The following is a 21,452-nucleotide window of genomic DNA, read 5'->3' as shown; positions in this document are numbered from 1 at the left end:
TTTCAGGGCCAGCTTCCTGGAAGAGGTGACATCTGGGAGTCCAGTCTGCATCCAGTGACATGGTGGGAGGTTCCCAGGAGCACTCGGGGTTACTCTTGCCTTGGCTTGGTGCATGGACAGCTGAGCTAGGGAACTGCTGGGGAAAATGGTGCAGTGGGGGGCTTGCGTGCTGCTCCTCTTGAGAGCCCCCGAGCCCCCGCCTGACCTCCAGGCCCTTGCCCATCTGTAAAGTGGGGGCAGTAAGAGTTCCTGTGTCATGGAGCTTTGCTTGGGTTTAAATGCGACAATGTATGGCAAGGACTTAGAACAGCAATAAGAACTTAATAAATGGAGTTGTTATCATGGCCGTTGATATTACAAGTCCTTAGATAGCTTTTTAGGGTTTTTCATGGCTAAACTTGATGATGCAGGAGCCAGCACGCCCCTAGTTCCCACTTGTTGTTACAGATGATCCGTAAAGATTTCCAGAAAGAGTTCAGTGACACAGAAAACTGTCCACAAGCCCCATCCTCAAACCTCAAAGTGACAGATATAAAGGAAACTTTGACACCCCTGGTCCCACCACGTCCCAAAGCGTTGGAACTTCCTAGCTGTCAGCTGGAAAACTGGGAGCTGCCAAGAAAGTCTGGAATGGGGTGCCCCTTTGGCGACCTTCTCCAATGTCCTCTGGAAGCCTCAGCCATACTGGGTCCCCTTCCCCACCCGCTGGCTTCTTGACTTCTCGGGAATTTGGTCTTCCCATCTTCAAAACGGGGGAGTGTACGTACTTGATAGGAGTGATGAGAGCATTAAATCAGGTAATGTAATCGCACTATGATTTGTGTTTACCGGCTGTCTGAACAGGGGCTCCCCTCTGGTTCCACCAGTGCTGTGTGTCACACCTGTCCATAGAGGGCAACCTCCCACGCCTGCCTCAGAGCCGCCTTCGGGTGCTGGCAGCCATGCCTTGGCCCTTCGGCATCTCTGGGAAAGCTCTTTGCTTCCCTGGCTCACACCTCTAAGAGGCAGCAGACACTTGAGGGGCTCTGGGTGCCCAGCCACACAGCCTTTGGGCCACCAGCTGCTTCTCCAGGTGGCATGGTGCCCGCAGTGAGGGGAGCAGCTGTCTAATTGCTCATCAGATGCACTTGAGCACCAGCATAGCAAATCTTACCCCTTCATCCCCAGCCATCTTTCTTAGGGTCTGGACTGCTGGCTGGGGGTGAGGGTGGAGAGGGGAGTTTGTGTGTTGGGTTTAAGGAATTCTCAGACCCAGATGGAAAGCTGGTGGTATTGGGGTCTCTGGGTCCTCTCTCTGGGTCTGGCGATCCCGAAGAAATGGGCATGTGTTCAGTGTTCATTCAGCTGGTGCCCTCTAACCCTGCCACGTGCTGGGCAAGTCGTGAGGTGAGCGAAACAGAGATGGCGGACACAGTCATTTGGGCCGTAAGCCCTTCATGACTGGGCATTTACTTGGAGGTACTCGTTTATTCTTTTATTCGTCTTTCATTCATTTATTCCTTTTTTTAAAAAAAACATTCATTAGCTGGCTATCATAGGCCACTCCTCCTGGAATTTGGGCTAACTGAACAAAACAGATACAGACCTTGACCTTGTGGAGTTACGTTCTTGTTGGGGGAGACACCCAGTCATCAAGAAATAGGATAAAAAAGGTATGTCAGAATGTGATAATTGCTGTGGAGGAAAAGTAACAATAGAGCAGGCTAAGGGGGGGACCGGCAGTGTGGGAGAGTCTGACGTTAAACACAGGAGGATGAGCTTCATTGAGAAGGTGGTGTTTGAGCCCCGGCTTGAAGGAAGGAGCAGTGGCCATCAGGTAGGAGAACGCTTGAGGCAGAGGGGGTAGCCTGATGAGTGTGCCTGGCATGTCCCAGGGGCAGTGAAGGGTGACTAGGAGGAGATGAAGTCACAGAAGCTTCCGGTGGGTCAGATCCTGCAGGGCCTTATGAGCTGCTGTGAGAAGGCTATGTTTTTCTCTTTGTGGAATGGGGAGCCACTTGGAGGATTTCGAGAGACCACTGTCATCTGACTTAGGTTTTTGGGGGTCACTTTGGCTGCTGAGGAGACTAGAGTGCAGGGGAGCAAGGGGGGAAGCAGGGAGATAGCAAGGACGTTATCACAGGAATCCAGGTGGGAGGTGATGGCCGAGAGCTCGGTGGATGGTCAGAGTGGTGGGAAGTGGCTGGGCATTGACAGTGGAGCTAAAAGGATTTCCTGGAACTTGGGCCGCAGTGTGTGAGTGAGAACAGCAAAGGATGGCTGCAAGGAATTTGGCCTGAGCAACCAGAAGGATGCCGTTGCCGTTCACTGGAATGGGGATGGCTTTGGGCAGAGCAGGCTTTGTGGGGGCCAAACAGGAGTTCTGGTGAAGACATTGCTGAGTTGGAGATAACGGGACATGTTAGAGGAGACAGGAAGGAGACCTGTCTGTCCTGAGCTGGAAGTACAGACATGGAAGGCATGGACAAATCAAGACACTTAAAGCCCCAAGACTGGAGGAGATGCCTGGGAGAGTGAGTATAGATGGGCCAGGACTGAGCCCTGGGCCTCCCACGTTCGGAGCTTGTAGGAAGGAGGAGGAGGTACCAGCAGAGGTGTTGGAAAAGGGAGGGCCTGGGAGGAAGGGGGACCCCGAGAGAGTGGGGGGTCCTGGAAGCCCAGTGAAGAAGATGCTTGAAGGTGGAGACTGTGAACAACAGTGTCAGATGCTGCTGATGGATCAGATGAGAATAATCTAGTGGATTGGAATAATCTAGCAGCAGCTGGTGGTGACACTGACAAGAGCAGGTCAGTAGAGCAGATGGGGGAAAGCCTGGTGGGAGAGCGTTGGGGAAGGGAACTGGCAACAGCTGGTGTAGGCAGCTCTCTGGAGGAGGTTGGCCACGGATGAGAACAAGGAGTTGTGGCAATGAGGGCAGGGATGTGGAATGAGAGCTTGCTTTTAGTAGGCTCCACACCCAGCATGGAGCCCAGTGAGGGTTTCGAACTCACGAGCCTGAGATCAAGATGTCAGCTGAGATCAAGAGTTGGTTGCTCAAAGGTCAGAGTCACCCAGGCATCCTGAGAATTTTTTTTTTTTTTTAAATAGGACAATCAACATTCACCCCACCGTTGTTTATTCACTCCACCTGCTGCGCTGCTGTCTGACTTAGAGTGGGGAGCAAGACCCACTTTCTGAGTACATGGGCTTTACATCTACTAGAGTTGATGGTGGAGGAGGCAGGTGTGACCCTTGACCTCTCCGTGCGGGCGTGACCATCTGCCTTCTGGCCTGCTCCGCTGGGTTTCTGATGACAGAGCCAGAGCACTTGCTCTTCCTGCCTGGCCTTCAGTTCTTCCTCTATCTTCCCAGTTGTGTTAGTTTTCTCTTGCCGCGGTAACAAACGGTCAGGACCTTAGTGCTTTAAAGCCGTGCAAATTTATTATTTTACACTTCTGGAGGTCAGAAATTTGACACAGTCTTTCTGGAGTGAAGTTGAGATTTCGGCAGGATTGTGTTCTTTTCCGGAAGCTCTAGGGGAGAACCCATTTCCTTGCTCGTTCGGATGTTGCAGCAATCATTTCCAAGTGATTGTTGGACTGAGGTCCCCACTGCTTTGCTGGCTGTCAGTGGGGGCAGCCCTAGCTCTGCGGCCCTCTTCCAGGCCTGGAGCACGGCCCCTGCATCTCTGGACCAGCAGCGGCCCACCGACTGCTTGTCACACGTGCAGTCTGACTTCTGCTGCAGCATCTCCTCTGCCTTCCAGCCGGAGAAACTTCTCCTCTTCTAAGGGTCTGTGTGATGAGAGGGGGCCCACTCAGGTCATCCAAGGTAATCTCCCCACCTCAAGGTCTGTGGGTGCTGTGCTGGGTAATGCATCCACAGCTGCTGGGGATTCGCGTGTGGTCCCTGTGCGGAGCCATTCAGCCTCCCACGCTTGTCTCAGTAAGTGCTACCAACTGGTTGCTCAGATGAGAGATCTTGCGAGTCAACCTTAGTTCCTCTGCATACTTCACCTCCCATTTCTGTAAGGAGGTCTTGTGTGCTCCAAATTACACGTCAGAGAGAACCAGTGGTTTCTGATCTCGCTGCCATGAGACTGGCTCAGGCCACCACCATCCCTTGCTAGAATGTTGTAGTAGCTCCTAATGGGTCTCCTTTCTTCCTGTTGTGTTCTTTTGCTGTCCATGATTCACATGGCGGTCAGAGTGACTGAAAAATAAGCAAGCAAATTGCATTATATGACTTCTCTGCTTCAGATCCTCCACTGGCTTCGCCTGCTCACGAGAAGAAGATGGAAAACTCTTCTCACAGCCCCAGAGGGCCCTGTGGGATCCAGCTGACATCTACTTTCTGTGCTTCTCTGTCACCGTGCTCCTTGTTGATCATGCTTCAGCCACACCGGCCTTCTTTCTGTTCTTGGAGAAGCCACAGCATTCACTGTTCCTTTGCCAGAATATTCTCCCCTATAGTAGTTCCTCACTGATCTTGTCTCCTCAGAGGGGCCTGATCTCCCCTTGTCTAAAGAGCTCTTCCCCCAAGTCACTTCCTCCTGGTTATTAGATTTTTGCATGGCAGTTGTTATCGTCAGAAATTATCTCCTTTGTTTGTTCATTTGCCATGAACCAGATGTAAGTTCTGGGAAGGCAGTAGCCTAGCCTGTCCTGCTCCCCGTGGGATTAAGAGCATCTGACCTATGGCCACCATTCAGCGTGTATGTGCTGTGTGAGAACGTGAGGTTGCAGCATTAGAATTCTAGAATGCTTTTGGAGAATGAGTTGTGTCTCTAAAAGAAAAAATGCTTTTTTCTACTTGACTCACAACACTTCTAACACCAAATGTATGGGGATTTTCTCTGTACCAACCAGTCCCCAAATTTGGGGACACCAACCGGGTGTCCTACAGTGTAATTCAGTTCTGATAAACTGGAGTTCGTACAGACAACACAGCCTCAGGGCACGGTCCCAGCAGATGGCCTCCCTTTCAGATACCAATCTCAGCCCTAGGTCTCTACCTGTGCTTCTGACCAGCCGGCTATGAATTGGAGTTCCTACCACCCCTTCCTCGGGTTCAGTAATTTGCTAGAATGGCTCATAGGATTCAGGGAAACATTTATTTACATTTACTGGTTTTATTATAAAAAATATTATGAAGTCTACAGTGAACAGCTAGATGAAGAGGTACACAAAATGAGGTTTTCTTAGGTCCTGAGCACAAGAGCTTCTGTCCCTGTGAAGTTGGGGTGCACCCCTTTGCTGATATGTGGATATGTTCACCAATCCTGGAGCTCTCTGAACCCTATAGGTTAGGGATTTTTATAGATAATTGATCACATAGACATGATGGATCATGAACTCAGTCTCCAACCCCTCTCCCCTCCACCAAGGATAGGGGGTGGGACTGAAGGTTTCAAGCTTCTAATCATACCTTGGTCCTTTTGGTGGCCGCCCCCATCCTGCAGCCCACCAAGAGTCACCTCATGAAAACAAAAGATATTTCTGTCAGGAAATTCCAAGGGACTTGGGAGCTCTGTGTCAGGAACTGGGGTCCAAGACACGTGTGTGTGTGTGTGTGTGTGTGTGTATTTTATATTGCTTATTATTACACAATTTATCTGCCTTTCCACCTTACTAGCTAGGAGGAAGAACTACTTTTTATCTGCCCATACTGCCCATGTTACATGGGACTTGTAATAGTTTGGGAGTTAGTTCATGCATCTAACATCTCCTCAGAGGTGCCAAGTGTGGAGAGGGTGGTTATTTTTTTAATCTAATATACCATCAGACACCTTAGGGGACTTCTAGCCTCCCTTGGGAAATTTCCTTGACTCTCGGTAGGGGTAGGACTTCATTCTTATGTCATTATCTGACTGTAATAGTCAAGTACAAAGAGACAACTGTAAGCAGACCAGAAACATCCCACCAGTACAGAGAGGTGGATTCAGCCCTCTGGCTTGGAGTGTTCCAATTCCTTCCCCAGATTCCTCCTCCTCTCCCTTCTGTCCTCTGCTTCCCCCAAATCTTCCTTGCTTTGGGTTCTTAGATATAGTTAAGATTTTCTGGGAAGTTGTCAGGGTTGCAGAACATCTCTGTGGGCCTTTTGAAATAGCCTCCTGGTTTGTCATATATTATCATGTTGTTCCAAATATGTCAAAGTCTGTTTCTCACAGGGGAAGGAAGCACACTCAGCTTCCAGGTGTCCAGGGAATTGTTCAGAGCATGGAGTGATCACGGCCAGGCCACCTGGGCCTTCTGCCCCATCTGAGCCGAGGCTGCGTGGATTCCCTCCCAGCTTGGGTCGGGTTGGTGGGGTCACTGGCGGACGTGGCACCCTCCCTCTTTCTGCCTGCCTTCAGCTAGAACAAGCTTGAATTATGCCACGTGTGGGGAGTGCCACGGTGCCCTGGCTTCCCTCACCCAGCAGCCTTGCTAAGAGCCGTGACTGAAGGCCCCCTGCCTGGTGAGCTTCATGGAGCCCTGGGGAGTGGGATTATTGGGGCTAGCCCTGGAGGGTCACGTGTGGCTCCTGGGGGTGAGCACTTGGATGTGCTTGTTCTCCTGATAACTAGTTACTGTCTAGAGGACACTCTGTCGTTGCTTAATGCACTGGTTCTCAAACTTAGTGTGTGCATTGAAATTACTGGAGTACTTATTAAAATGCAGCTTTCTGATCCTCCCCTCAGACCTATTGAATTAAATCTGGGAAAGCGGCCTTGGAACCTGCATTTTAACACTTTCTGCTCCCATCCCGTCCCTGTCTGGGTGATGCTGATGAGGGTGGCCCATGGTCCACCCTTAGAGTGGCGCCGAGCTAATGGACCTGCCTGTGGGGTCACTATGATGTCCGTGAGCACCCCACCGTCCTCCCTCCCAGAGTTAGCAGCCTCTTCTGCCCTTGCTGCATTTGCCTCTGTCCCGCTTGGACCTTTGCTCTTCCCCACAAGCATCCATCTTCCTTGTTGTTCTGTCCCCTTCGGAGGCAACTGCCATGTTGAGACTCCTTCTGTGCTTCTCTGTGGCCCCTTTTTTCTTTTCATGGTGACTTGACCATATGGTATTCTTTAGAATTCATCAGGGATATGAGCTTTTTCAACAGGATTTCTTTTCTAAACCAATCAGTCATGTCCCCCTACTCCCACCCCCTGCCCTCCATTCTCAAAACATCAGCCATGACCTTGAGTCTCAGGGATAAGGATTTTTTTTTCATGCTTGTGTTCTGGGTGTTCCTGTTTCAGCCTTGACATTGCTCTGTTGTGGGTGCCTAGAGCAGAGACAGATTTTGAGCTTTCAACATAAATTGTGTGAGCTTGAAAAAAATCTCCCCTTGACAAAGTTCTCTTTCTTAAATCTTTTGTTACTGCTGGCTTTTGTTGACCGGCTTTGTACTTCCGGCTTCAGGTGTGGTGAGCGTCCTCTGGATCTTGTGGGCTACAAAAGGAACTGTAGAGCTGAAATTGACACGAAATCTTCTCAGTTTCATCCGCGAGGACACTGAGGCCCATGGCAGTGAGGTGGCATTTCAAGGTCACAGAACACTCTGGCAATCCGGGGGGGGGGGGGGGGGGTTGGTGGTGGTGTGCAGGAAGCCTTTGTTAGGTATGACAACATAAGCTTTGCATACCCTTCAACCCAGCAGCTCCGTTCCCAGGAGTTCAAAGAAAAATCTGTGCATGCACAAAGACAGGCAGCAGGCTGTGGACTGTGGCCTTATTGGACTTGGGATCCGTTCCAGAGCCTGGTGGAAGGGATGGTGGTTGTGCCCTCTGGTGGCGCTGTGATGAGGAAGGAAGCCGGTCCGCCTGTGCTGGTGGGGTGTGGTCACCCAGGCTGGCTGTGGAGTGACAGGTGGCTCTGCAGCGCGTGTCATTTAGGTGATAAACCTGCAAGAGTACATCCGCATGTGTGTATCTGTGCATATAGTCAGGGAACAACAGCGAGGGAATGGGCGTCGGGGCTGGGCTGGGGTGCTGAGGGTGCGGCTGCCATGAGGGGTGCATGACTCTTGCTGTGCTCTATACTTAGGCGTTTGAATTTTTTTATTGACCTAGAATTCATGTCACATACAGTTTGCCTGTCTTAAGTGCACAATATACTTCCAGTATATTCACCAAGGTGTGCCCATGTGACCATCACTACTCTCAAACCCCAGAACATTTCCATTACCCCAAAAAGAAATCCTGAACCCATTAGCAGTCACTTCCCACCCATGGCAACTACGAAACTACTTTCTGGTCTGTGGATTTGCCAATTCTGGACATTTCATATATCCCCCCCCCCCCACTATCTGAGAGCAGGGTGTTCCTGGGAAGCCTTCCGTAAGCCGAAGTGGTGTCAGGGGAAGAGCATTCCCTGCTTTCTAGAAGTTTGTGTCCTGCCCCTTGGCATTCACAGCAGACCTGCACAAGTACCGTGACAGCTTTTTTTTTTTTGTAAAAGGGAAGACCTATGGATTTCTTTTTGTTAGCAAAAACAGGTAGTAATGTAAGTCTTTTGTGGAAGTGAAGTGGCATAATGCAAACTTGGGGAAAGTGGGGGCAACTGTAAGTGGAACCAGGCTGTATGTGGCCTCTGGTATCTGGTTTTTTTCACTTAGAGTAATGTTTCTAAGGTTTATCCTTGTGGTGGCATGTATCAGTACTTAATTCGTTGAAAAAAATTTTTTTAATTTTTATTTGTGGTAAAATACAACAAAATTGACCTTAAAGCACTTTGAAATGTACAGTTGGGTGGTATTAAATATTTTCAGTTGTGCCACCTTCCCCACTGTGCATCTCCAGACTGTTTTTAATCATCCCAGAGTGGAACTCTGTACCCATTGAACAATAACTCTCCACTCTTCCTTCTCTAGTCCCCAGAGATCACCTTTCCACTTTCTGTCCCCATGAATCTGACTTCTCCAGGTACTTCATATAAGTAGACTCCTACAGTATTTGTCTTTTTATGACAGTGGCTGGCTTATTTCACCGAGCCTGATGTCCCCCAGGTTCATCCATGCTGTAGGATGTTATGCTCAACTTCCTTCCAGAGTGTTCCTAAAGGCTGAATAGTACTCCATTGGATGTGTAGACCGTATTTTGCTTATCCATTCATCTACTGATGGACACTTGGGGTGCTTCCATGTTTTGGCTATTGTAAATAAGGCTGCAATAAACATACACATTCTCTTGGGTTGAATTTTCTTAACACATTTGTGCTCATGTATTTTGAATTTATAATGAAATGGGAAGTAGAAAATAAGTGGTCACATACAGAAATTAAATGTTTCTGGATTCTGAGTGTCTTTCCTGGTGTGGGGCGCTGGCATGAGGACAAAAAACCATCCTGGGAATAGCATTCTCAGTTTGTCTGAAGCTTGCTCAGGTCTTCCCTCTGGAATCAGGAATCCTGTCAATCTCCACCAGGCCAGACTGATGGGGTCACAGGGAGGGGATGGAGTTCCTGTGGAGTGGTGTGATACAGGGTTATAAGTGGTCAAGTGCTTCCCTCACTTGCAGATGGGGAAGGAGGATGAGTATGTTAGTTCTTGTAAAGCGCTTACAATAGTGCTGGGCACTCAGTAAGCATCCCCTGACTGTTAACTGCTGTGAAGTTACTATTGTGTCTTCTCTTCTTGGATAGGTGCCAATCCACGAGTAATTGTGTGGGCCAAGCGGGAGTGGGTGTGTGCACTCCTTTGAGAGAATATGAACTGTCGAGAAATACAGTGGGTCATCCTATGACCTATTGGCTGGGTTGGGCCTTATACCATGTTCCTGTACCTTAATTGGCTGAGGTCTAGTGCTATCTACAACAGGGGCATGAAAATACAAAAATGGATTTTTTTTTCCCTGTAGTGAACATGTGTTACTTTTATAATTTGAGAAAATAAACTTATTGAAGAAATGGAGAGGAAACACAGACCAAGATCTGAAAGCCATGCTAAATGTGCCTTGTCAGTTAGATGGCTTCTCCAGTAAGAGTGGCCAATGTTGGTTGACCGAAAATCTTGGTCAGTTGGTACATTAAGACTCAAAGAGGTGTCGGTCAGCCAGGCAGGAAGTATTGAGAATCTGACTTGTGCCCCGTCTGATTTTGAACATTTAGTGAGTTGAGAGAAACAAGACGGAATCTTGAAGGAGCTTCTAGTCTAGGTAGACAGACAAGGTCACACACCCTTGCCACATTTAGAGCCTGCTTTCTCACACAGGCCCCTGCTGGTTGCTTCACCTGCTTCCTTGGGTCCTCCAATGGTCCCCTGCAAGATGGGTGTGATGATCCCCCTCTTTACCAACCAGAAGGCTGGCTTTGGTCAGCTAAGCATCTTGCAGAAAGTGGCCAAGCTGGGTTCGGAAACCAGGGGCATCTGATCGCAGCTCCTGTGCCTTTTGCTCTGTTACGTCTCTCTTACTGTATTGAAGTGTGTCCTTTTCTAACTGCACAACATGGAATGGCTTAGGGTATGACACCAAGTCCTGGGATTGAGGCAGTTCCAAGATTCGTCCACACGGGCTTTTGAAATTCCAGGAGTCTCTTCTGAAGAGCGCGTTGTACAGTGATTACCCAAGGAAGTTTTCATTCCCATAAATCCATGGTTTACAGGTAACCCATTTCTGCCTCTGATGTATATAGCTGTGCTGTTTTAAGAAGAAATTGCAGAAGTCACACGTGTTTGTTTGAAATAAAATGATTTAAAAGCTTAGAATGAAAATACTGATTGTTCTCTACTGCTCCTACAGCCCAGGTTTCCAAGGTTGACAGCTTGGGTGTACCCTTTGTCCTCGCTCGGACAACCAGGTACACACCTAGATGCTGTCCTTTCTTGCCGTTCCTTCCACCCTCCCTTCTACCAAAACAGAGCCACACATATTTCTGTGACTAAATTAATACTTGAACCTCAACACATTTGCATTTTGAAATGAAACATTTGAAATCCTTTGGAGCTGTCCATGTCACCTTGTCTCATTGTTGACAAGTTGACCCTTGATGAACCTCCACAGAGTACGGTCTGGCCCAAAAGTTGTGTTGAGCAAATACTCGCACCACTTAGATCAGGGCAAGAAATCCCTGTGTCTGGAATGCCTAGCTGCATGTTTCATTCCAGCAGAAGAAGTGGTTTTCACTGTCAAGCTGCTTTTCACTTAAGGGGAAAAAACACAACTCTCAAGTTTCTACCAGAGCCTCTGCTGGGCTCCATCACATGAGCAGGTGAAAATGTGCTCGGCGAAGGGTGTGAAGACAGTTCTGGTTTCCGCCGCCGTCATTCCCAGCTGTCCCCGTGCATGCGTTATATATTTAGATGATCTCTCAGAAGAGAGCCACGGCGTTTGAACAGGTGAGCATCTTTCTCTGGAAAGACCTATTTGAGATGGGAGCCTCTCATAAAGAGACTTTTCTGTCTTGGGGAAAAAAAAAGGCACGTTCTTACTTAACATTTGTCTTAAAAAGTTACCCTATTTTTAATGCTTAGAGTGAGAATGTAAAATACTTGAGAGTTTTCTCTTGTTGAATCCTCACAAGAGGTGTCGCCCCCCCCCCCCCCCATTTTACAGAGGAGGAAACAGACTCATAGAAATGAAGTAATGAGTCTAAGGTCTCGCTCTCCTTGGTGGCAGAGCCAAGATTCGAACCTAGGGATGCCCTGTGTGTCTGCCCACACTTCTAATCGCACAAAATTCCTCATCTGTTATTAGGAACAATATCCCTCTTGATCCCTTGGTTCTTGGTCCTTATATTGAGGGATACAAAGGACTCTGTGCTCTTTCGATAGATCTCGTTGGCATGGATATCTCATAGTAGGGCATTCTTTGGATAACATGCTCTTAGCTTGACTATCACCACACAAGCCCCCTGCTTTTTTTTTTTTTTTTTTTTTTTAAACCAGAGAATCCTCTGTGAGGTGGGTGGGTTTATATCAGGTTTTTGAACAATTTGGTTTCAACTTTCTGGAGAGCTGGAAATTTATAGTGTTCTTACACCATGAGGCAACCAAAAATGTCAGGGGGTGTGTGTTTGCATATAGCGAAGTAGGTCTCCTTTGGAGTTTTGGCACATGGTCTTGGAATTCTGACATCCATGGAAATTGGTACCGCCTTGGTGAGTAGGCTCCGGATGGCAGGGAGACAGTGTGGTGAGTGGGGGAACAGTATGGGATTTTGAAACCAGGCAGACTGGGGTCTGTATAACTGGGTCCCTCATTTACAGTGTTAAAAATAAAAAAAGCAACCCACCCCAACCTCTATTTTCTCATCTCTGAAATGGAAATTTTGTGCAGTGGTATTTTTTTTTTTTTTAAGATTTTAATTATGTATTTGACAGAGACAGACACAGCGAGAGAGGGAACACAAGCAGGGGGAGTGGGAGAGGGAGAAGCAGGCTTCCCGCAGAGCAGGGAGCCCGATGTGGGGCTCGATCCCAGGACCCCGGGATCACGACCTGAGCCGAAGGCAGACAGTCAATGACTGAGCCACCCAGGCGCCCCTGTGCGGTGGTATTTTGAGCCTTAAGTGAGAGGATGTCCTTCCTCTGGGAAGTGGGGTGTGTTGGGGCTCAGCTAACAGGAGCCCGTTGGGCTCTTCATGGCTGCCCGCAGGTGGCGTGTCCTGCGCCTGTGACCGTGTCCACACGATAGAGCCTGCTCCCACACCTGAATGGAGCAGCCATTCCTTTTCTGTGCGACATTGCCCGTCTGTCTGATGCCACCTTCTTCCCCAGGTACTGTGACATGATATCTCGTGAGAGATTCTACACGGGATAAAGATTTCTTAGCTTTTGGGGACGTTCTACCCCAAGATCGAAAGTAGCTGAACAGCAGGCATGGTCCGTCTCTTGCCCCATCCCTGGAAAACTGTAACATGTTGAGTGCTGAGTGGGTCAAGCCCTCTCTCTCCTCAGAGATTCCCGAAGTTTGCGGCCTGGCCGGCACTGGGTTTGGTGACGCTGGAGCCGTGCGGGGGCCGGTGGCAGTGTCTCTGTCTTCTGTCTGTGTTGCAGCCCTGGGCCAGGGAGAGGAGCACTGTGCCCCTCGCCACCGTCTTGCCCGAGTTCTCCTTAGCTTTTGGGCCTCCTGAATGCCTGCTGGACCAGGGTCTGAGCGACAGAGTGAGGGATTCTCCGTCACTCAGCCGCTGATGGGGGAGTTTTTCTGTCACTTGACAGCTGTCTGACCTTGAGCAAGTCCTGAAACCCCCCGGAAACTCAGTTTTGGGGGTTGTTAATCTCCCTCTCGCATGTTTACGGTGAGGAGAGGAGATACTGTAGTGAAGCTCCAGTCGTGAGGCTGGCAGGTGAGCCTCACGGTTAGCTGATGAGTGCCAGCCGTCCGAGTGTCATGCCCCCAGCCGCCTTGTGCTGCGCGTTCACCTGCATCAGGTGGCTCACCCACGGCCCTCTGGGGTTGGCCTGTTACTGTCTTACAGCAGGAGGAGACTCAGCTCCCACAGGGTGGGTGATCCCATCCAGTCCTGTGGTTCTATCATCTCTGCCCTATTGCCTGTTGCCTGGATATCCCCAACCTCCCTCTCCTTGGAACTCCAGACTCCCATGCTACTGCGTTCATGTTGCGTTTTCTCAGGTGGTTGTGTCAAACCTTACTTCTCTGAAAACCAGACTCCTGGTGGTCATTCACTCTTCCCTGTCACACCCGCCCCTTGCCCAGCTCAGTAAAATGATAGCTCTGTTCCTGAGGCCAAAAATGTTGGCGTTAGCGTGCCTCCTATCTTCACTCTAATCCCATCAAATATATTAGCATCATCTATGTCTGGGGGGTGCTGTAGCTGGAGGTGGTCTGCTAACTGCGCTCCTTGCAAAGAATGGTAGGTTCTTCCTTGAAGGGAGACCTGAGCCATGCCCCCTGCCCCCAGTCACCACACCTGCCCTTTCAGCGTCCCTGCTTACCCCTTCATATGGCTGGTAGAATGATCTTTAAAAAAAGGTCTGGTCATCCTGTCTTTTGTTCTGAACCTTTCAGGGGCTTCCTGTTTTACTCAGAATAGAATATCCTAGCCCGGGCGCCTGGGTGGCTCAGTCAGTTAAGCGGCTGCCTTCGGCTCAGGTCATGATCCCAGGGTCCTGGGATCGAGTCCCGCATCGGGCTCCCTGCTCTGCGGGGAGCCTGCTTCTCCCTCTCCATCTGCCTGCTTCTCTCCCTACTTGGGCTCTCTCTCTATCTCTCTGTCAAATAAATAAATAAAATCTTAAAAAAAAAAAAAAAAAAAAAAAGAATATCCTAGCCCGCCACCTTCTCTGTGACCTCATTTCCTGTTCTCTCTCGAATCCATTATCCTTCAGCCATGCTGGCATCCTTGCTGTTTCTGGAGCACCCCAGGGCCTTTGTACTTGCTCTTCCCAGGAATGCTGTCCTCCAGGGCTTGCGTGGCTCACACCCCCACTTTATTCTGGTCTCGGCTCAGATGGCATCTCTTAAGTGAACCTTTCCTTGCACCGTACTTAATTAACACTCACCACCCTGAGTGCTCATGCTTTCACCACCCCCGTCAGCCCTTCTCACAACCTGATACATTAAACAGTTGTTTATTTTTTGAGGCCCCACTCAAGGGTGAGCTTCATGCTGGCATTCACGGTTTCCCCCTTACTACATCCCTCTATGTCTGGTGCCTAGCACCTGGCGTAGAACGAATCTTCTGTAGCTAGTCATTGAATGAATAAAGAAAAGACTTGCTCAGGGTCACTCACTGGGGAGTGGTGCAGCCAGACGTGGCACTGGTCTGATTGCAGAGCCCACACTGTCTTCTTGAGCTTGCTCTCTGCTTGCCACAGCCAGCACATGGAAAGCGGTGGATGCTGTTGTTATGAAGACTGTTTCCTTTGCTGGAGCAACTGCGGATACCTGCTGGCTTTCGGGGTCATCGTCGCTTTACTCAGGAGGGACCTTTCTTTGTTAGAACCTTTGGGTGGCCCAGATTTCCCATCCCACCAAACCGGGGCTGCTCCTCCAGGGCCTGGCACACTGCCTTGTGTCCATCAGGACGTTCAAGGGAGCCATCTCTGCATTTAAAGTGGTTCTTTATCCTCTTTTGCCACCGGCGTCTCACACTGTTTGCATCTGGGGTCATGCTAAGCTTGTTGAAATTGAAAGCAAAACAGTAACCTTATCATACTGTTTGCCGTGCTGCTCTCCATGGTCTTTGAAGTTTTGCTTAAACCAATTTAGGCAGAAAACCCCATGTGTTCTCTGGTGCCTGCTAGCGAGGCCAGCATAGTGTCTGCTGCTTTCAGATGACTTATCACAGACACCTCCAAACAGTAATGGCAGGCTGCAAGGAGGTGAGAAACTGTGTCGTATTCGCTCAGTTTAAATGACCTGCTAACGGTGCTAACAAACCCACAGCTTTTCTGGAACATGAAAAATAGTTCTGATTGAAAGTAAGCGTTTCTGTGCTCCTCCCAAACACAGTTTCAGTGTCTGTTTGGATTTAAAAAGAGAAGGCTTACTGGTTGGGCCAAATTTTTCCATTTGGAGTCTAAGCTCTATAATGAGGCCGTCATGGAAATACCAGAGGAAATTGCTGACCACTCAGAGTATATGCAAGTAAACCAAGTGTAGATTTTCCTCTGAACAGTGTGGCTCTTAAGCAGGTTGCCTGGGCTAATGGGACATCCTTGGCTACACAAAGGACATAGACCTCTTCCCCTTCGGCCCAGGCTTGAGACAGCCAGATGGACTTGTGAATGGAGGCCACAATGAGATGGTGCATTTGAAGATGCATTGTGAATTCTCAAGTGCTGCATCACATAAAGCACTGTTACTGTAGAGTTTTTGTGAGCACCTGCCGTACGTGGATGCAGCTCTCCAATTTTGTTCAGCACATTAAATACGGTTCTTCTTTTTGCTTTTGGGCCTATCTCTGTGCTTTGGCTTTTTCAGTACAGCTTAAGTTCCTTATCCAAAATGGAAATACCCGACCCCATAGATGGAAGTTTCTGTCTTGTTGGGTCCTGGCAGCTACACTTGGCTCATAGTCCTTGACCAGGGCAGGCTGTGGAGGCCTGAACACTGTCTGATAACTCAGATTATGGACTGGAAATGTTAATGCTGGAACTGTAGGCTGAAGACTGCATTGCTAACCAGTTTTCAGACCTTGGGTTCCTAAATTCAGGAGCACCTGTAATTGATAGGAATACAGAACCATGTTTTCCTCTTGGGCTGTTAAGTTGGCGTTCCCTCCATTTCAGTCTAATAGATCACTCATAGGAGATGTGCATATTTAAAAACCCCATCACCAACCTCCAGCTGGATCCGTCACAAATGTTTGTATTAGTTGGGTAGATTGGACTTTCCGAGTTCAATCACAATTGATCCTCGCCCTGCTGCTGGGTTTTTTGGGGGATGTGCAGAAAGTATGGAATGGGGATGTAACGTGCTATTTTTAGCTCTCAAACAACTTGATTTTACTTGGGCTTTGATTGTGCTACCTTCCTTGAAGACCCAAATGTTCCCTTGTTCCGAAGGCAGATGAAGTCTTTCTGGCTTGAAAATAAACAATTGAGACACGGTGCTTGTAAAATTTAAACTGACGGAATGACTGGCCTCTCATGCCTCGCCTTGTGTTCGCCTTGCCAGTGGAGAGGTGGAAAGGTCTGACCGATGAAATGGCTCCCTTCACTTTCCTTATAACCCTTAAGCCGTAGAGATAGTTCAGCCAAGTCCAATTCTGTGTTGTCCTTTTCATAAACGTCATCCATGTGGAACCGTACCATCGTCCTTATGACTCCGGGGCCTAACTCAGTAGTCCTACCCAGAGTGCTCTCTGAGGAAGTACCTGTTGAATGATTAAAGGTACTGTATTGTTAATCTCTTGCTGTGTAACAAATGACCCCAAAATTCAGCTGCTTAAAACAACAGACGCTGACTGACTTCAGTTTGTGTGGCAGAGGAATCCCGGTGTGGCTCAGCTGCGTGTTCTGGCTCAGGGTCTCTGACAGAGTTGCGGTTGTCATCTGAAGGCTTGACGGGACGAGGATCCATGTCCCCTCGAGTGGCTGCTGGCGACCCCAGGCTCTGGGTGGATACATCATGGGTCTCTCCATAAGGCAGTTCCCAAGATGGCAACTGGCTTTCCTCAGTGCGTGGGTGCGGGTACCCAAGACAGAAGCCACAGTCTTGTAAAACTTGATCTCAGAAACGACATGCCATCCCTTGTGCCACATGGTGCTCATTTGCGGTGAGTGAGTCCAGCCCATACTCAGGGGTAGAGACAATAAAACAGGGTGAATACCAGGAGGGAGGGATCCCCGGGAGCCATCTTAGAGGCTGCCTACCAGGGAGGAAAGCATGGTATAGCTGGGATTCGTTATCTATGATTTTATACATGGGGTAGAAGTTTCTGACTTGCTTGTTAAAGCTGTGGGAACTGAACCAGGGCAATGGGAGGTCAGATAGTTGCAGGGGAAGGTCGGCTGGTTAGTTTTTAAGAGACCTTTTATAAATTCATGACTGTCCAAGGTCTGTTCCCTCGTCTTGAAGGTTCAGAAGCTTATTCATGCATCTTTCTCCTTCAGTGTGGAACATTGTGGCATGCTCTTAGATGCACCTCCGGAGGGCCTGGTATCTGAGGAGGGAAGGCCAGTGGTTGGATTTCTGAAGAGCTGTGCAGACATCAATCAGTTTGGATGGCCATATGTTTCTGATCAGCAGGATCTCCTTGTGGAGGAAAACAGCCTCACTCATGCAAAGATCAGGTCATTGGGAGCGCACCAGCAGGCCGTGCTGTTCACACATCCATCACGCCTTAGATGTGTCCTAGCGCCGGGCTCTGCTAATCAGCCACATCCAGCTTCATGCTGGGGGTGTCTGCCCTGCCTTAGGCACTGCTACTGCTGGTCCAACTTGTCTAAGTGCAGCCTCCTCTCACATGCTGTTTTCTTACTTAAGATCAACTTCGGTGTTTTGTTGTTGAAATCCAGCGTTTGCACGTAGCCTTACCATGGAAGACCTGGCGCTTCTAGCCACCACACCCTCTGCCATTTCCCTCTCCCCACAAGCAGCTGCTTCAAACCTTTTAACGTATTGTTCTGGGAATTACCTTGATGCCTCTGAATAGTACGGTCTCCCGCTGCTTGTTGATTGCTCAGCTGGACTTGTTCTCCCTTGATTCCTCACCGTGGAACGGGAAGGAGAGCTTTTCCAGCCCTTAGCTCCCCTCTCCCCCCCGACCCCCAGCACAGACACGCCATCTTTCTGGTTTGATTCCTGGGCCACGAATACATTATTAGGACTCTGAAAATGCTATCCAGCTGAGCTGTGAGGTACATGATCATTATTTTCACACAACTTTAAAATTCCTTTTGAGTTAATATCTGAAAAAAAAAAAAAAAATTGGTTCTTGTTGTGTGAACTCCTTACTAACCCAAATGCAAGTGCTGTCTCACGGAGATTGCTGTATGTTAAAAACTGGGCACCTGTCCATTTGATCCTGAGACCGTCTCTCCTGCGGTGCTGGGACCCGTTGTGGCCGGAGGAAGCCTGGCTGCTCTGAGGGCCTGTTTCCTCCAGTTTGCTACTCCCACTGCTGCTCCTTTATTCAGAGAAAATTCACGTGCCATACAGTTCACCCTTAGGAAGTGCACGGTCTTCACCTCTCTCTGAATCCAGCGTGTTTCGTCACCCCAAAGAGGAGCCCTATACCCATTAGCACCCCATCCCTCCTTCCTCCTGGTCCCTGGAAACCAGTAGGTGTTTTTGACATTGTGTATAAGTGGGATCCTGCTGTCTGTGGCCTTTCGTGTCTGTCCGGGCGTCTTTCCCTTCGCAGGACGCTTTCAGGGTGCAGCCGCATCTGTGATGGCTGTGTGGGTTCTGTCCACTTTTTGGTTATTATTAATAATTTTCTCACTTCTGTGTTGTATCCTCTATTTCCTAGAAGCTCTGCTTTTTTCTTAGATTTCTTCTCCTCCTGTTTTGGTTGGGGGCCAGGTTAAGATTTTTGAAAGGTGGCGTGTCTGAGGATGTTTTCACCTTCTTACCAGAGGGCTTGGCTTGGTACATAATTTAGGATGTTGACAGGATCACTTATTTGCTTTCTAGCTTGCTGTGTTGCTGTTCAGAGATGCTGTGTCATTTCTAATTGTCTATCCTTTGTGAAAGTTCTCCTTCCACTCCAAACAGTAGTGTCCTCTTCCTCTTGTCCCTTGTGTTCTGAAATCCCTTGGGAGGTGTCTGAGCATGGCCCCCCCCCCCCCCCCCCCGCGAGGTGTGCTCAGCAAGCTCCTTCGTCCCCACATGCCTGTCTCTTGGTTCTGGGGCGTTTTCTTGAATTAAGTCTTTGATTTCCTTGTCTCTGACCGCCCCCCCCCCCCACTTTCTTGGGTTCTTCTCAAATGGTAACTCTCCATTTCCTTTTTTGTTTTCCTTTTTGTTATCCTTTGGCTCTGTTTTCTGGAAATTTTCTTACCTTCTCTGCTTTGTATCCAGTGTTCCATTTCTTTTGTCACAGTTTTGCTTTACAAAAGAGCTTTTTTTTTTTTTTCCTTTATGTGTTCTGCTTTTTCTTCTTTTTAAATACCCCCCTGTTCCTGTTTTCAACTGTACCATCTTCTCTCTCTGGGATTATTACTGATAGTTTGCTTTTCGAGTCTTCTTTTTCCCTAACCTGGGGGTCTTTTCCTTAAAAGTTGTTTTCTCTGTCTGTTGATTCTGGTCCCTGTTTTCCATCTTAAGAGCTTGTCTCAGCTGTGAGGTGCCTTCCGGCTGGCCCCACATGAGTAGGAGTGGGACACGGAACAGCTAATGGTGCGCAGTGCTCGGCTCCTGGTGGGGCGAGCCGGCTCTGCCGTTTCACTGGAGAGCCCCTCACATGGGTCCCTTGAGGGCTTTTTCTTCAGTCTCTTAGATTCCCAGGACAATATTGTTTACTCCCTGCTTAGAGGTAGGTCTATGTTGGCTGCTGGCTTCTCTGGGAATGGGCAAAGAATGGAAGAAGTTCAGTATTATTTCTTCTATTTCCCGCCGGGTACCCCGACCTTCCCCTTGGTCTGAGCTACAGATTTACCTTCTTCGGAGAATAAACCCTTAGTTTCCTGCAGATTGCTGCTTAAACAGACTTTGTATTTCTTCACTGCCAGCCCCATGCTTACCCCCAGTTCTGGAAGTGTCTCGTATTAGCGGTTTATCAGCCGTTGGCAAGTTAATCAGGTTGATTGTTCCTCTGACCCCATTACAGCCAAGAAGGAAGCTTTCTCAGGCCTGTCATGCTCCTCGCCAGTGATCTGCCTGCTTCTCAGCTTCTCGAATTTTGTCATCTGGTTTCCTCTCTCATTCTTGTTTTTCTCAAGGGTGGTGCTACTAGAATTTTTAAAAATGGGCATTTTAATGGGACTCTGAGAGCATGTGAATGTAAATTAATGTATTCAATCTGTCACCTTTAACTGGAAGCCCTGGAAGTTTTCTCTTAATACCTATTTCAGGTTGCGGAGGGTTACTGGGTCACCGTCTGCAGCGGTGGCTGGAGCCGTTGTGACTCCTGGGATGGGAGCATCTTCGGGTTCATTCCAGCGTGTTGGGTGTTGTCATTCAGGGCCGTGCTGCCTCTGGGGCTCGAGCTCGCTGTGGCTTAGGCGGGGGGGGGGGCTGACGGCAGAGATGCAGGCAGCGCAGGTACAGGACCCCCATTTTTGCTCAGCCTTTGCCCACTTGCCCATTCTCCCCAGGCTCTCAAATCCCAGTTGCCGGGGGGCTGGCCTTCATTACCATCTGCTCCCGCCCTGGGGGGCATCCTCGACTTTGCTGTCCTGGAACACACAGAGAACAAAATCTGCTTAGTCGATGTTTGTTTTCAGACTTTGGGGCAAATCTGTATTCCTGATACACGCCATTGGGGGATTTCCTTCCTGCTCGTGTTCCCCTGATTTTCTTGGAATTCGCCTGCTCATTCCCAGTCCTAACTTCCTGCTCTTCCCCACAAAGTGAGCATTTATGGACATGTCCCTGAAAGGAGGAACAACACCCACTGGTATCTACTGTGCTACTAATTCTTGCATTGATCTGGAAGCCAGTCTCTTGTTAGGATGTCCTTGCATTGTCATTATGCATCGATTTCAGAGCTTTTCCCAAAGCTGCCTAGCTTCCGCTCTACATACGGTTTATAAATGGCAATTCTTAGCGGCTCTTCCTGTACTCTGACCCCCTCTGCCACTGACGTTGAGCTGTAGGCAGATGATGCTGCCCTGGGGAACTTTTTTGTTAGAGAAAAAGAAATGTGACCATGCTAAAAGACGGAAGCGCAGGCTCTTTTGTCAACGTGTTGTCTGTTTTGCCCCCGAACGGGAAGTAGTAACAAGATTATTCCCCAGACTCAGGTGCATCTGTCTCTGTGACTGTTCCGTTTTTATTTTTAAAGATTTTATTTATTTATTTGACAGAGAGAGAGAGACAGTGAGAGAGGGAACACAAGCAGGGGGAGTGGGAGAGGGAGAAGCAGGTTTCCTGCTGAGCAGGGAGCCCGATGCGGGGCTCCATCCCAGGACCCTGGGATCATGAC

General features: G+C 48.9%; 1 protein-coding gene across 2 annotated transcripts in view; it reads left to right on the top strand.

Moving 5' to 3' along the window:
• The window catches only part of SNX29 (sorting nexin 29), a 505,967-nt gene that overhangs the window by 238,889 nt on the left and 245,626 nt on the right, over window positions 1–21,452 (top strand). The window lies entirely within an intron of this gene.

This window comes from Halichoerus grypus, chromosome 6 (genome assembly GCF_964656455.1).
Source record: "Halichoerus grypus chromosome 6, mHalGry1.hap1.1, whole genome shotgun sequence".
NCBI classification, from domain to species: Eukaryota; Metazoa; Chordata; class Mammalia; order Carnivora; family Phocidae; genus Halichoerus; species Halichoerus grypus.
This window is presented reverse-complemented; position numbering and strand designations above follow the sequence as displayed.